Genomic DNA, 16,122 nt, shown 5'->3' on the forward strand with positions numbered 1-16,122 from the left:
ATTTCAGCCGCATTCAGTTGTGTCTACTGTCTTCTACTCTTTAAGTCAAATAAATTGAGCAAGTTTTAGATTGTGAACCTAAATGTGAGTTTGTGAAAGATAAACTTACAGCAGTAAGTTGTGTTAATTTTTTATTAAGAGTTGAATAAACAGAGTTTTTAGGTTAGCACTTAAAAAACTGAAAGAAGAAACAGACAGAAGTGGGAACTATTTCCCAGAATGCTTAGCGGCGTGTTTTTGTACCCTGAGATGGAAGTGTGTTACATTAATCTGACTCTTGTCCTGTTCACACTAAATGTTTCTGAGCTGAATTCATTGGGATGTTTCATAAAATTCATCATCAGATCAGAAATTTGGTTCATGTGATTTGAAACAAGAAATTAAATTATTCTAAAGTAAAATAAGTATTTATTTAAACTTGATTTTGTGGGTAAAATAACAGGAAAATCAGGGCAGATTTTATTGCATATCGTGACATTGTTTAGACAACTTATCTCTTGTTAAATCAACTTCATGGACTTTAATTTATGAGCATTTTCCAGGCACCAGGTTGGCTTTCATTTTCAAGTTAAACCAACTTCTAATGTTTTACAGTGTGGGTCCTCTGTCTCCATGACCTAAAACGCAGCTTTGAAAGGTTTAAGTCAGAGTTGGATCTTCAGGGAGAGTTTATAGTCTGTAAAGGCAAAGTCACATGTTGTCAATCTGTGTTTACACCTCTGTGACAAAGAAATGAGCAAAATGCTGATGTTTGCACCTGACTTCACCAATTGTGTTCTGGTGAGTAGAAACACACATGTAGGCCTGGCCACAAACACTCATTAAAGCCGACTGTCATCTGCTGCGGCTTCGCCCAAAATGACAGGGCCGCTGGTGTTTTCCCTTACTTAGCACGCCTTTAAGTATGTGTTGGTATCAGAGCAGCTTTGTGGGATATAGAATGGGATTACTGCGTGTGAGCTGTGTTGATGTCATGTTTTAAATGTGTAAGGCAGGAAGGACCAAGTCACTTAGAAAATATGGCTCAATAGACGGCTTGTGGGCTAATTATAGGAATGATTTAATTTTTTTTAAAAACTTGAAAATGAAAGAAAATAAGAGCTAGCTAGCTTCTATGATGGTGGATCTTTCACAGCTTGGCTTTATCAGAAACTATTTGTGGAGCCTCACTTGGGCAGAAGGAGTTTATATTAGAAAAAAACAACCTGAAGTCAGAACTTAATAAGAATATTAGCAGATACCCTGATAGCTCAATGCTAACTCGACTTACCTGCAACGACACAAGAAGTTAGCTTGCATTTTCTAGGCACATACAGGCCATTTTATAGCATAATCATGTAGTTATAATTATTTTAACAATATTATAGATGTGAAGTTTGTTCAAATTTATTTATTCTTTGTATTTATTTCATTTAGTAATCAAGTCGTTTCTCCAGATATTTATTGCATTACGCTGCTTTTTACGGTAGGTGGTTACCATAGCAACCAGTAACTGAGAGCTCCGCCCCCTTTTTCTGCTGCCGTTCTCTATGGTGTGTGTTAGATTCAGCTCTGTATTTTCATACAAATATTATATTTTTACATATAAATTAGACAAATTTAATAATACACAGTGTTTCAAGAGTAATTTTGCTAAGTTTTGCATATGTTTTTAACTGTTATCATTATTAATGTAGTCCAATTTAGCTGTGTTTAATGTTAGAAATGGTAGCCGCTGCTAACTGCTGCTGCTAACTGCCCATTGGGAGATATTGCTTTGTAGGGTTATTTTTACTCCTACTCTTTCCGACACTTGAGCACCTCATCATAACAGTACTTCTCATTATGCCGTTTTCAACCGTTATGTGAAGTAATTCATATGATAAGCTCATCCGTTCCACCAGGTGTTTGCTAGCTGCTACATAATACAATATGACTTTATTACCAAATAATGCAATTTTTCATCCCAATTCTCTCTTTTGATTAAAATAGGTCATATTTTCTAATAATTTAATTTACTCAGCTCTTATGATGGGTTTCCTGTCCACAGCTGAACTGCTGGACGGTTCCTTTGGTCTTATTCTCGTCAGAAACGTTTTCCATTTCTTGCTTGCTAAGCTAGCTTGATTAGCAAAGCAGCTTGATGAATTTGGCTGGCAGACAATCTGAAAATGTACGGCCCCCACTTTGAGAAACAGTATTTTAAACTACTAAACCATGGTGTACTCATCTGTTGGTTTCTTGAACACAACTGTGACTTTACTGCAGTCCACTGCCTCTACATCTGTGTACAACACCTTGGGGTCTGCTGGAAACGGAGATTTGCATCATAGATGTGTACTGTTTGTTTCATTACGGCCCAGAATTTGTTAGGAATGTGTCTGACACCTAGTTGAGTCTTTGTTGCGATGAATTAAAGCAGATCTGAAAGTGAAGGTGGGTCCAAACAGGGAACAGCCAAGTTGTGTTTCATTTTAATGTGGGTCTTTACTGTACAGCTCTCACTATGTCCATCTGCTTGACTATTTTTCTCTTTGTCGCAGCAGTGCACAGTAATCCCCTCGCTGGCAAGTACACACACAAAAACATGGAGGGTGACACTGGTTGGTCTTGCAAAGCCAAACACTGGTACCACTGGGTCAGTGAGTCCACCTGCACCATCCAGGAGGCGACATCCAGGCTCACACAAACACCGGTCACAGATCCCCATATGTTACATGAAGACACACACCCCATATCATAGCTTAGATGTAAAAGAAAAAAAAAAATCTTCATACACACAAGTTCACTGAAGGGTCACAGAACGAGTATGTTCCCTTTTCCAGAGAACAAACTCAACCCAAAATCACATCCGTCTTTCTCCTTCCTGTCCCTCAAGCAGGTGTTGTGTTTATGTTTGTTTTTGATCATGGATAAAATAATTGTAGTCATTTCAAGACGGTTGTCATGGCGACCCAGAGGTTGATGCATGTTGACGGAGAGACTGCAAAGCGGGAGATAAGATGTGGGCAGAGGTGTGTGTGTGTGTGTGTGTGTGCGTGCGTGTGTGTGTGTGTTTCAAAGTCGACACGCGTCCCTCCGTCCTGCATGTGACGGGCCCAAAAAGACTGCGGCCCGGGATCAGACGTGAACGGTTCTGAGTGCCGAGGAGGAGAGAGGTAGAGGAGTGGAGGAGGGGGGGAGGAGCGAGCTGTGGGGGGTGCTATTTTAGTCTGGGTGTTGTCATGGAAACTGCAGCCTCACTACAAATGGAGACATCCAGAAACGCGTGGATCGCCGAACAAATGATGTGCGTAAAGGCTCGGCGTGAAGCTACGCCACGGCCGTGCGACAATGTGCCGTCTCAGTCGAACGTCCCCCCCCCCCACACACGCACACGCACACACACACACACACACACACACACACAAACAGCCCTCCAAGCATGACAACTGTGGCGTCTTCTTCATCGCAGGGACAGAATATCAATGCGAGGGCGCCCTTTATGTGGGGGCAGAGCAAGAAGAAGAAGTGGCGCCCATTGGAAGCTGTCTTGCCTCCCTCCATCTTTTCTCTTCCTCCATCCACCTTCACCTCTGTTTCTCTACCATCCTTCCTCTCTCCTGCTATCTCCCCCTCTCCAGCGCTCTGAAGGACAGAGGTATTCCCACATTTCTCCGCTGCTATAGCAACACTGCAGCAAGAACAGGAAAGAGAGGACGCAGCCAGGCAGGGAGGAGGAGGAGCAGGGGGAGGATGGAGACGTGGTGGAGGTTGTGGTGAGAAGGTGGGGATGGAGGAAGGAGGACGGGGTGGGCTGGGGGGATAGAGGCAGCCTGAGATGAGGAGATGTGTGAGCAATGCTAAGGCTAATGGTAGCAGCAGTGTTAGTGAAACCCCCTTCCTCTTTGCACCAGGCAAGGCGCAAACTCACATGTCACACATGCTCTTCTCGCAACACTTTCCAGCGAGGAAGAGAACCGTTCCTTCTCTGCAGAACATGCAGCTTCACTCATTTCCTGAGCATCATAAGCGAAAAGGACACAGATGAGGCTCCTCCTACCGGGCGCATCTCTGTAGAAATGGGCAGTTTGGAGCTGAATGGCGACCTTCTTATTTTGCAGTGATTCAATCAGCCTAAGCCGCCACAATGAGTCCAATGGCCCACAGGATGCAGATAAATCAGCGCAGAATGCACACGGAGACCATTGAGGAGACCAGAGCTGTTTCATATTGATGTCATCATCCTCTTCTGTCAGGACCCAACACAATCTCATTATCTCCTCATATATATCGTAAGCCATTAGAATAAAACTGTTTCCTCAACATCGAAGGATGCAAAGCAGGCCATAAAAGTCATGTGCTCTGCAAGGAGCCCCCCATGTCCTCTTCTCTCCGAATTTCTGCACATTTGTTGGGCCTAACAAGCTGTGCAAAAACCAGATTCAGACTGAAGTGAAAGGTTTTATCATCATAAAGCAGACAAAGAAGGAGACTTAACACCTTTGGTTTCCATAAGTTTTCTGCTGCCTGTCAATTGGCATTAAGGCCTCTTGGCAGGAATATCAGCTCTTTATGTCAATATATTCATGCAGGATGGGACCAAAAAGGAAACAAACCTGCTGAAAGGGAAGGACTGCCTGCACACAGGATGTTTTTCATCTGAACTGATTTATTTTGTTTATTTCATTCATTTACATTTTAAACCGAGCATGTAACATAAACATGTTGACATAAGCAAAAGTTTAGAATAAAAATAAGTACCTTGAGGAAAAAAGTATCAAAAGCACTCTACTGATTCATTGTGCCAAATGAATTTATGTACTAATATAATTGGTTTTAAAGTTTACACTGTAAAATATGCCAGTTAATTTATTAAACAACTAAACACAAAATCAACATATTCTGGGTTTTACTTGTTTCAAAAAGTTAATTATAAAACCTTTTAGAATCATTTAAAACCTGCATAATCTATGAACAATCAGTTACTCATTTCATTAATAACTTTTCTATGATAGCTTGTACAAGTTAAATCTGCCTGTCTCAACTCAAATCTAAATATTTTGGCTCAGAAATGCACCTTTGTTACCTAACTTCCTGAACTATGTTGTAAGTATTTACAGTGCAGTGAAAAAGTATTTGCCCTCTTACCGATAGCCAAAGATAACTTCACACAAACTGTATTTATTACTAACAGGTTGGCAACATTTATCTGATGCATCAGTTTGTTGTTACACTTTGGACTCATTAGTCCACAGAATATTTTCCCAGGTTTTGAGGATCATTGAGGTTTTTTTTTCTGTCTTATCATCCTGAGGTGTTTGGACTTTTTAGTTTAATTTGTGTTTCTGTTCTGTGATCCCTTCTTTGTTCCATCTTAGTTTATGTCTTGTGTTAGTTTATATATTTTCTTTGTTTATCGTTTATGTCGGTTTCAGATTTTTCCTTTCAGATTTCTCTGTTTTGTTTCCCTCAGCCTGCCACTCTGCTCCCTTCCCCAGCTGCACCAACTTACCTGTGATTAGCTCTTCTGGTTCTCATCTCATTCTCCAGTTGCATTTATGTTTTATTCTTTGTTTCTTTTTTTATTGAAGTCTTTGCTTTCCATTACGCTCTCGTTTGAGTCCTACTCAAACAAATGTGACATTTTGGAAAGGTTCTTTGTGGTGCTTTTGGTCAGCAGTGGTTCTGACCTTGGGATTCCTGTTGGAGGCCATTTTTGCTCAGTCTCTTTCTTATTGCTGAATCATAAAAACTGACCTGAGGCAAGGGAGGTCTGCAGCTTTAAATGTTGTTCTTTGTCTTTTTATGAGCCACTGGTTGAGTTCTGGATGTCCTCTTGGAGTCATTTTGGTGCTTTATTCTCCATTTGTGGATAATAGCTTCATTCACTGCAGTACCAAAGCCCTGGAAATGGTTTCCAGACTGATGTTTGAGACTTTGTCATATGTTCTTGAATATCTTTATTTTGGGTTATGATGTACGGTTTTCGAGATCTTTTAGCCTATTTTGTGATGTCAGGTTCTGCTTAAGTGATTTCTGGCAGTAATCTGCATGTGACTTGTAAAATAAAGGTGGGTAATCAGTGAATTTTTGATTTAACAAAGAGGAAAGTCACTTTTTATCAAACCGTTTGGTTTGATAAAAAGTGACTTTTTTCCTTACTAAATAAGATCTCATTTGAAAACAGTATGTTTTCCCAGGTTTGAAGAAAAATGTTTGATTATCTGAAACTTTAAAGTATTACAGATAAGTTAACACTTTTCACTGTATTATAAATCATGCTTTGACTGTTGACCCTTTGCGCGTGACGTCATTCTGTCCAGAACTCCGCCATGACAGACCAAAACAACCAAAGCGCTCCTTTAAAGCTAGTCTGAAAACAGGCATCTGTTACCTAATATCGCTTCTATTTAGTTGATTTCACTTTAAAAATGGTCATGCTGCGTGGTCGGCTGCACAAACAGACAAGGATGAAAACCAAACTTGCCGTTTAACTTTTAATGAGTAAAGATACGCAGCTGTGAATAATGACTCAGTGTAATCCCGGAACACTTTTCACAAGGTAAGAAGACTAACGTTTATATACTTTATATGTATGTATGACTAGAACGATACAAAACATTGCGTTATGGAGAAGGTACGTGTCTAACCATTGGTAACCATGGAGACAGTGCCGCACCGTCATGTAGCCTAGCATGTATGCAAAAAACTGGTTAACATCTCCTCTTTTGGACGTTTTTATGTTGCTCCGGTGTAAAGGTAAACTCTGTTTATGACATGGTGACATCATGTGGTGTGAATTCAGGCGAAGTCAGTAACTTGATCACCACGTCAGGAGAGAGGAGGTATGGGTCGGTTTCTAAGCTAGCCGTTTCAAACTTTTGTAAATTCCCCGTCTATGAGCTTCAACCAGGTGACTTACGTTCAGAGACAAATTAGCGTGACTGGAACAAGTAGAAGCCATGAATAAACTGGTAAAAACAACTTGGGAAAACTATTTCAGCCGCTATGTTCTATACTCTCGTCCCTCACTTCCGGCGTCCATCCAATGATTTCGTGACGTAGTTGCAAAGGGTCAGTAGCGTAACGTGCTCTCTCTGTCACCTTCCCAGACTGGACCCCATCAGATCCAAGCAAACTTTCTGGTTTCATTATCTTCTTTTAAACTTTGCATTGACCCATGACTAAGCAGCTCATGTATAAAAGTAATTTCTTCAGACCTGTTTAGCAGTAAGGTATCATGAATATGTTTTCTTCTGCTGACACCAATCATAACAGCTGCATAATCTATTCACTATTTTAATGCTGAAGACATACGCAGGCAGATTTGTTTGCCTCTGTGCACATCCAGCATGCATTTCTCTGTTCGGAGCGAATCGTCAAGCTGAACTGCAGCTTCATATTTCGTCCCTGTAACGACTCGTGCCAGAGCTGATGCTATGATTGCCACTGAGGCATCGAGAAGATAAGTGGGGTAAAAGTCTCTGCATAATTCATGGCGCCATTAAAAGCAAAAAGTGCCACAACATTTACCAGGCAAAAGTAAAAACATTACCGCCCATCTGCTGTTATGGTAAATCGATACTCAAGTAAGTGTAATAATCTAATAAAAACATGAGCGCAGAGCCTGAAGAGTGCGGCGTGTGTAGGAGGGGATGCACTGGGGAACAATTTGCTACATACCTCCTTCCAGTAAATACATGCTGTCTGTTTGTTATGTTGGCTGGAAAGGAAATATTAATAGGAAACTAATTACCTTAAATAACTTCCACTACTTTAGGCAAAACACTTTCTCTCTATATCTGAGAGCCGTACTTCCTTTGGCAGTTATAAAACTAACTCCTCCCACTAATTGTTACTTTCAGTGGCAGGTTTTCCTTTGGAGTCTGCATCAGAGGAGGTGTTTTCGCCTTAATAAATAAATTCAGCTAAAAACACTCCTTTCTGATAGGTTTCCAACTTTCACATAGTAACTTTAGACCAGGGGTGTCCAAACTGTGGCCCGGGGGCAATTTGTGGCCGTTGGGTCACTTTGTGCGGACCCCAGCTGCAATTCGAAAATGGTGCAAATTTGGTCAGTTGATGCAGATGGAGACTTTTAATTTGTAATTTTCTTACAATGGAAAATGTAAAGTACAACACAAAGTGTTTGTCTTTTTATAGCCAAGTTTCAGCGAAAGGTAAAACTGTGTTTATTCAGAGACTTTAAGTGAAATGATGCAGCTTTTATTCAACATGACTAAATATTAGTGATGGGTAGATGAGGCGTCATGTATCGTTTCGACACATAGCACAACTGTGTCGATACTGTGTCACTTAATAGTGACACCTGCTGGACATTAAAAATTCCTACAGGCATCGTAGTGATTTGATGACCTAGTCCATACAATAAGATTTAAGTCTTTGTATTTTATTGAATATTATATATTGTATTATGTTATATCTTCAGTTAAAATTTAAATATATTTTATATACAGTCAATAAATACTGTGAACATGTACTATAAAGTGAAATTTTAAGTGAATGTGTTTGGAATGAGGATGCATGGACTGTTTCTTTTTCCACAAATCTTTATTTAAAAAAAGTTTTTACAACATTTTGAAATTTAGCCTGTTACGCTTTTTTGACAAAACTTATGCTGTAGAAAAAAATTAAGTAAACATTACATTTACAGCGAATCTTTGTTTTTCTTAGAGGTTGCATTCCGAAAATAACCCGTGATAGGTGAAGTAGTTACCTTTAGTTTTTACAATTATTACACAGCATAATTAAATACTCTACATTGAAACCAAAGAACAGATCAGCGGATGTGTGTGTGCATCAGTCGGGCCTTAATGTGACCCGTAGTCATGTCATTAAAGTGTCTCCTCCAACCTGCCCCAGAGATCCACAGCTGTATCTACAGCAGAGCGATGGATCTTGTCAAGCGAGCCCCTGCGCTGCCTCTGGCCACAGTTTTTTTCCAGCAGGCATTCAATGTTTCAGTTTCCATCTCCTGAATGGCCAATCTGTATACCGTAACGTCTTTGACACTCGGGTAGAGAAGAAGCGCGGAGACTGTTTTTACCAATCATACGGTAAACTAAGAGTCAATTTCAGCTGAATTTGGAGTCAGATAGATCAAGTAGAAACTGACAAGAACCGGATGAAACAACAAAAATGAAAACAAATTTATTTTCCAATATAAGATCTAAATGGCCCCACACTGCTGCGGAAACCTTTCCTTTGAAGCTGCTCCATAGTTGACGCTGTACCGTAAAAGATCAAGAATTCGTTTGGCAAATGCATTTGACAGATTGACAGATTCGCTTCCTTATAAACACAGTTTGGCGCGTTAATGTCATTTCAGAATGACGGTTCCTGTATCGGTCACGTGACTTGCTGAAACCAATACGCGCACCGACACGGGTTTTGGTCTGTGGGCTTGACACATGTGCCGACGCATCGGAGTTGCCGGACCCATCACTACTAAATATAGAAAATGTTTTGAAAGAAAGCGACATACATCCCGTTCTTATTACTGAAAATAAGTTCTTTTAAACGGCAACCGTGCAAAATCTACGACGGCATTTTAGGGTCACTGTAGATAAAAAAAAATTAATTAGTAGTAAATTTCCACCAAAAAAACTGAGAAATTTTGAGAGTAATATTTGACATTTTATACAAAAAACATGAAAATTTTATAGTTTAAAAAGTCAAAATTTTTATACATTTTTTTCTAGCAATTTCCTGGGGTTCATCTGACATGAGTTTTTTGGTGGAAATTTATAAGAAAAACAATAAAATAATAAATTTAGCTACTTTATTTGCTTGATTTTAGTTTTTTTGTGTGACTTTTAGAAATTGTGGAGTTGTACTTTTTTATTACTTTAGTACAAAAAAGTTTTTAGTATTACTTTAGACCAAAATTTATCGTTCAACTTTTAATATCGGAGTGAGACGTAGAGAAACTCCTGGTAAATTATCAACTGTAGAACAAACTTAGAAAGTACCATCTACTTAAAAACCCAGAGGAAGAATCAACATCTGGAACCAACATTTAGTTTTATCAGAACAAGAATCCAGAGAAACATTGACTAGTTTATAAATTATGGACTGCTTCTTCTTATTAAACATGGGAACCAGTCTGTAGTTTTATACTTTTACCTTTTTGTCTTTCTTTTGGTTCCGTTTGTATTTCATCTGATTTATGTAAAACTCTTTGAACTGCCCTGTTGCTGAAAATGTGCTACATAAATAAACTACCTTACTTTACCTATCAGAGGGGCAACATTTAAATGAGCAGATATTATTTTGTAAAAATGAAAAGCACATATTATTTTCAGTCAACTAAACATTTATGCTCTGGTTTGTGTTTTTCTCACATAAGATCCCAAAAAATGACCCTGAAATTAGAAGTTGTGACGGTATAAAATGTTTAAAAGTTCAAGGCGCAGCTTTCGGAAGGAAAACACTTCATGTTTTATTAAAAAAAAGACAAGAATAATGGATATCAATAATTCACCAACATAGTAAGATACTGTCTATCTTCCAGAAATAAAACGCAGCTGGATCGCTGTTGTGTTTGTCGTAAACTCTCCATGCCAGTGAGCGTTTCTGTGGGAGTTTAGCTTTCATTTCGTCTCTCATCATATCAGAGATGCCAAGGCGTCTTCTTTACTTTGTTTCCTTCCAGGACTGCAGACTGCAGCAACATTAAACGCCCCATTCTCTTGTTGGCATCAAAGGAAAAAAGAAAAAAAACAACAGAAAAAGGCTTTTGCACTCTTCCCGGTTCCTCGACGCGGGCCCCAGACTGTGACACCTCTGCTTCACAGCAGAGTTTATGTTGCGTCAAGTTCCCCACAGACTCTGCAGTCTGTCTTGGGCCAGAGGAGCCAGGGGAATCCCTGGAGAAACACACAGCTGGGAGGTTTATTGAAACTGAAGGCAAAGACAGCGCCGGGAAGAGGAGACGATTGTTCAGGCGCGGCGAAACTGTGGAGAGCGACTGTACCGACGCCGAGCGAAGGGAGCAGAGCATCTTCTGGGAGGATGCTGCAGTCGTCAAACAGATCAAACTCTCCTCCTCGTTCTACCAAACAGAAGGGGCTGACACTCCTGGGAGGGATTTGTGTTATTAAATCCACCTCCAGTGGATTACAGGTTTGTCCTGCTGAAGGGGATAAAGCTGGGTTTTTAAAAATTCCATCGTTGCTCGTTTGAAATGACACGAAAACATAAAATGTGTTTGCCTCTAGTGCTTCACTCTTAGTGCATATTAATGATCTCAGTTGTGCTGCACAAACATTGTTGGGTCACAGGACTTCACATGAATAACAGCCTGTTTAAATACAGGAAAGTGAGGACTGAGTTAGGTTCTGCAAAGTTATTTTCAGTGATCGTCTCTTGTGCAAAGGAGAGCAATTGTGCCTCTGTGCAAAAAACCAAATAAAAGATATTTTTGTGTGATTTTACCTTTATGCTTTATAAAATGAAATTACGATTGTTTTGACACCTGATAATCTGATAGATTTGGTTAAATTGGGAACAAGATTGCAGTATTTGCTAGATTTTCAGTTGCTGTGTTGTGCTGCTCTGTGTCAATATATCCAAACCATTTGAGTAACTTGTTCCCCTCCTCGCCTGTGGGGGCGCTGCACCAATGAAGAAAACGACACAAAACCCTCTAAAGAGGAAACTGAGCGCAACTTTCCTCTTAGTGAAATGGTGTCAGATTTTAGAGGTTGTAGGATTTCTCTTTTGTGTTTGGTAAAAAAACAAAAAAAAAAAACATGAGCCATTTCTTCTGCTAGCCCTAGAGTGGTGTGTTTGTTTTGGTTGTTTTTACCCAGAATGCCCTGCGCTGTAGTCCACTTCCTGCTTTTGGAGCACTCTCCGGTCTGGTTTGTGTTCACATATGCATCCGATCCTCATCAGAGTTCACTCTAACCGAACTGAGACGAAGGTTTATAAGGGCCAGAGTTTGACTTTTTAAATTCACATCAGAGTTTGATTACGCATTCACACCTCAACAAATGAACTTTGACCTCCTAAACAAACAAAGCAAAGTTAAATTACGACAGATCAAACAGGACTGGTGTGAATGAATCTTAAAAAAAATAAATTTTCTCCCTTTTCATGTTAATTTCAATCTGAGGTTGATTATTTTAACACCACTGCCTCCCAGTTCGTACCACCCTGGGTGTAGAACCAAATCGCAGAACTTCTCTTCAAAAGAATTGACTTTTTTCGTCACCTTTCAACCATATTTTCTCTCTAGCATCTTAAGAAAATCAAAAACCTACTGAAGCTCTCTCAACTTTTCCAGCTTCATCGCATGCCGGCCTCTGAACATTGAGACGTCTCATGGGTGGGAGGTTCTCCAGAGACCAGAGTACAAGCCAAGGACAATTACATTCAAGAAAATGACTTCACAGCGTCCCCTCAGATATTTCAAAGTCAATCTACCAGCTGTAGGGCCCAAACGTTTTATCTAAACATATTAAATTTATGGTTATGGTCCACGGCTGATGCAATGCTTATGACACAAATCCCTTGAAGTTGTTTTGTAATGCGGCCTCCAAAGTGGACATCTGTGAAAGTCTGTGCAGATTCGCCTCACCTCAGGGGCTTCCAAATACGTTATAATACGGAGCAGGATAAAAACATGCGAGGCAAAGCACTCCAGCTCCATTATGTCGGCCTTTTCAGAGAAAAAGAGCGGAAATGGGAGGCCGGAGAAACGTTTCCGTCCGTCTTCCATGGGAAATATCTGCCTGCGTTTGTCTGACTGCATCACACATCACCTATTTGGCACATTCACAACATTAATAAAAATAGCAGTGCAGGTTACTGTGCAATTATGCTAATGTAACATGACAGACCATTTGATCCATTAAAGCAGCTGCCACGCTCTAGTGATTAAGGGATGTATTAATGTTTTGCTGGTTTTGTTAAAACAATATGAGCTTCTTTTTTTTTTCCTTTTAATGAGTTACTCAGATAATCTGTCTCCTGTTATCTAAGATTAGAGTGATGATTATCATCCCATCACAACAAAACAATGAATCTTTATAGGTTTATGCTAAAACAAAGCAACTAAATAAATGTAGATATTTATAGTAAGGAAACGATTCTCCCCAGCCTTGTTAAAATAAGCAGGAATTTCTCCTGATCCAAAATGTAATATATTGAGAAAAATTAAATAAAACTCATTTTTCACAATAAAACTTGCAGCAGTAACTCGTATGAGACGTCATTCGTCACTTTGACCTTGTTAGCTGGTTTCCTGTTTAGTTAGAAGCGATTTTTCTGCAGGATGAAATCACAACAATGAATTAAAGCGGCATATGTTTCTAATTGCTGAATAACTTCTTATGGCTGGCGGAAAATTGAGGGAAGCGGTGAAATAATTAGCCTGTCAGTCACCGAGGTGCGAGGACAACACGTCTCAATTTTGACAGACCTGAAGACGTTGCAGTCGTCCACCGCGTGTTTTCACCTGCATGAGGCTCTGATTTTAAAAAAAAAAAACATTTTATGTTAAGTTATAACAACCCAAACTGACGTTGCTACCAGAAACAGGCAACAGCTGGATGCTTTAAAGCAATTAAATCCTGCAGTTGGTTAGAAGAAAGCACCGTTCTATTTAGTATTTTTCCTCAAAAACAATTCAAAGCAGATTTTTTTTTTTTTTGACTTTATGAAACAGAGCAGCTTACCTTCACAGGAATTAAAGGTCAGTCCATTTTCTTTTCTTGCAGAAAACAATTTTAATTCATTTTTCCTCACCAGACCAATAAATATCTGAACTAAATCATCTAGTTTAAGTGACTCCTGAAGCCTCGATACCTCATCTGTAACCAGAGCCGCTCAAAATGCAGAAATTAGTTTTCATCCCTGGTAAAGATGTGTAAAAAGCCTCAAAATAAATTCCTGTTTCATTGCTGTAGCGTCGTCTCCCGCTGAATAAGTTTGAAAAACTCGGCCTTTAAATGGAGTGTTTTTATCCATGTTAAGAAAATCACAAAATCATGGCATCAGAATTACCCTCAGGAGAACCAAACCCGCAGCATTACAGATCCTCCACCCTACTTGGAAGTGTGTATCAGCTGCTTTTCCAACAGTCACCACCTTTTTATTTCTCCTTAAACCTGTGAAGTCCTTGTTGCTACACTGCAAAACACAAAATATTACCAGGTATTTCTGGTCTAGTTTCTAGTGCAAATATCTCAGTACACATGAAATAAGACAAAACTAACTTAAAACTAGATATAGAGGCTTGTTTTAAGTAAATAATTCCTTAATATTGTTGAAAAGGATCTACTTCCTCTGACGCTGTTGCCTAGCAACCCAAGCCAAGCCGTTACCTAGCAACCCAGTTCTAGTTCCGCTGGCAGATTATTTCACTTATACCAAGACATTTTTCCCAGTTAATTTATCTGCCAATGGAACAAATACTTTTTTCATCAACATTAAGGGATTATTTACTTAAAACAAGTGCGTGTATCTTGCTGAAAAGGTTTTTTTCAAAGTTAGTCTGTCTCTAAGACATCTGCACTAGAAACTAGACCAAAGATACATGGTAAGATTTTGTGTTTTTACAGTGAGGTCCAATTTAAACGGACGGTTTCCTCAAATAGTCTGATGTGAAAGTTTAACTTGGACCAAACAACCAGGCTCTGGTCCATCTGGAAACTCAATTTCTCATTTAAAACATAATATAAATACACACAAAAAAATGCAAAGAAATCCACGTTTGCATGACTCTGGGGTTTCACTTGCATGTGTTTTGATTCTGAGGAAACCAGCTGACAGATGGATTTAGGTTTGTGATCCTACGATCCTAGCCAATGGTTGAGCCAGATTTTTTAATGTTTGATGTGAAAAGGCTCCTGTTCTCATCTGACCACATGGTTCCAGTTAAAGTCGCAGCAGAGGGAAGCAAATTTCACATCAGTGATGGTTGGATTAATCTGTGTCGTATTTCTAAGCCTGCAAGACTGAACATCATGGTACACAAATTATAAATCAACAAAGTTAAAATGACAAATTCTACAATGACTTCAGTTGTATTTATTGTAAAATGATTGCCAGGGCTGCCACTTATTTTTGTATTTTTCTCAGTTTTTCATGGTGATGTTGGTACAGCAATGAAAATTTTATTTACTTTGAGGCTTTTGCACATCTTTACCAGAGGAAACTAGAAATATGTTCATGTCTATATTATTTGGTTCTTGATTGAGAATCACATGTTGGCTAAAATTTAAGCAGTATGCATTGTTCTTCCAAACGTAAGAATATTGATAACTGTTATTGTCACAGTTGATAACAGCTCGTCTCAGGCTGTAATATTAAAATCTTTATCTGAAGCATTCAGATAAAAATATCCCTGAGAAACGAAACCCTGGTTTTTAAATCCTCTTCGTTTCTCATTGGGTCAACTCTCCCATCTGTTGATACGATCACATAATTACAGGTGCATATCAGTAAATTAGAATGTTGCTGAAAAGTTAATTTATTTCATTTACTCAATTAAAAAATGAAACTTAGGTTTTATATTGAATAATTACACTCAGTGGGATATAGTGTAAGCATTTGACTGTTGCTTTTCATGGTTACGGCCCCCAGCTAATGAAAACCAAAAATTCTGTTTCTTATTCAAAAATGGATGTTAGACCGATGAGAACTGGACTTTAACCGCAGTATCTTGGTCTGGGCTCCTTTTGCATGAATTACAGCATCAGTTAAGCGTGACCTGGAGGTGATCAGCCTGTGGTTCTGAAGAGATGTTCATGTTTATTAGCAAGACTAATAAAGGCCGTCCTGTTGCTTGAACACCATTTTCTTCTGGACTTCTTCCTTCCACTCAACTTTCCATTAATAAATGATTGGAGTATTGGACTTTTCCCCAGCATGCTCAGTTTTAACCTCCTTCTTTGCTGGTTTCATTATTTACATGTTCAAAAAGCTAAATTTGCGGATTTCATTAGCTGTAAGCCATAATTACAAAAATGCTTGACATATATCTCTCTGTGTAATGAATCTATGTACGGACTTGAGCTGACCTTCTAAAATTATACCATTGTTGTTGATATTCTGATATTTTTTGCACCTGTAAACGTTAAAAAAAAATTCCAAATCTACCAGAAGCAATCAGTTATTTCACAGAAGCAGATG

Source organism: Poecilia mexicana, unplaced genomic scaffold (assembly GCF_051168715.1).
Source record: "Poecilia mexicana isolate PSO_F unplaced genomic scaffold, ASM5116871v1 scaffold_19, whole genome shotgun sequence".
NCBI lineage: Eukaryota > Metazoa > Chordata > Actinopteri > Cyprinodontiformes > Poeciliidae > Poecilia > Poecilia mexicana.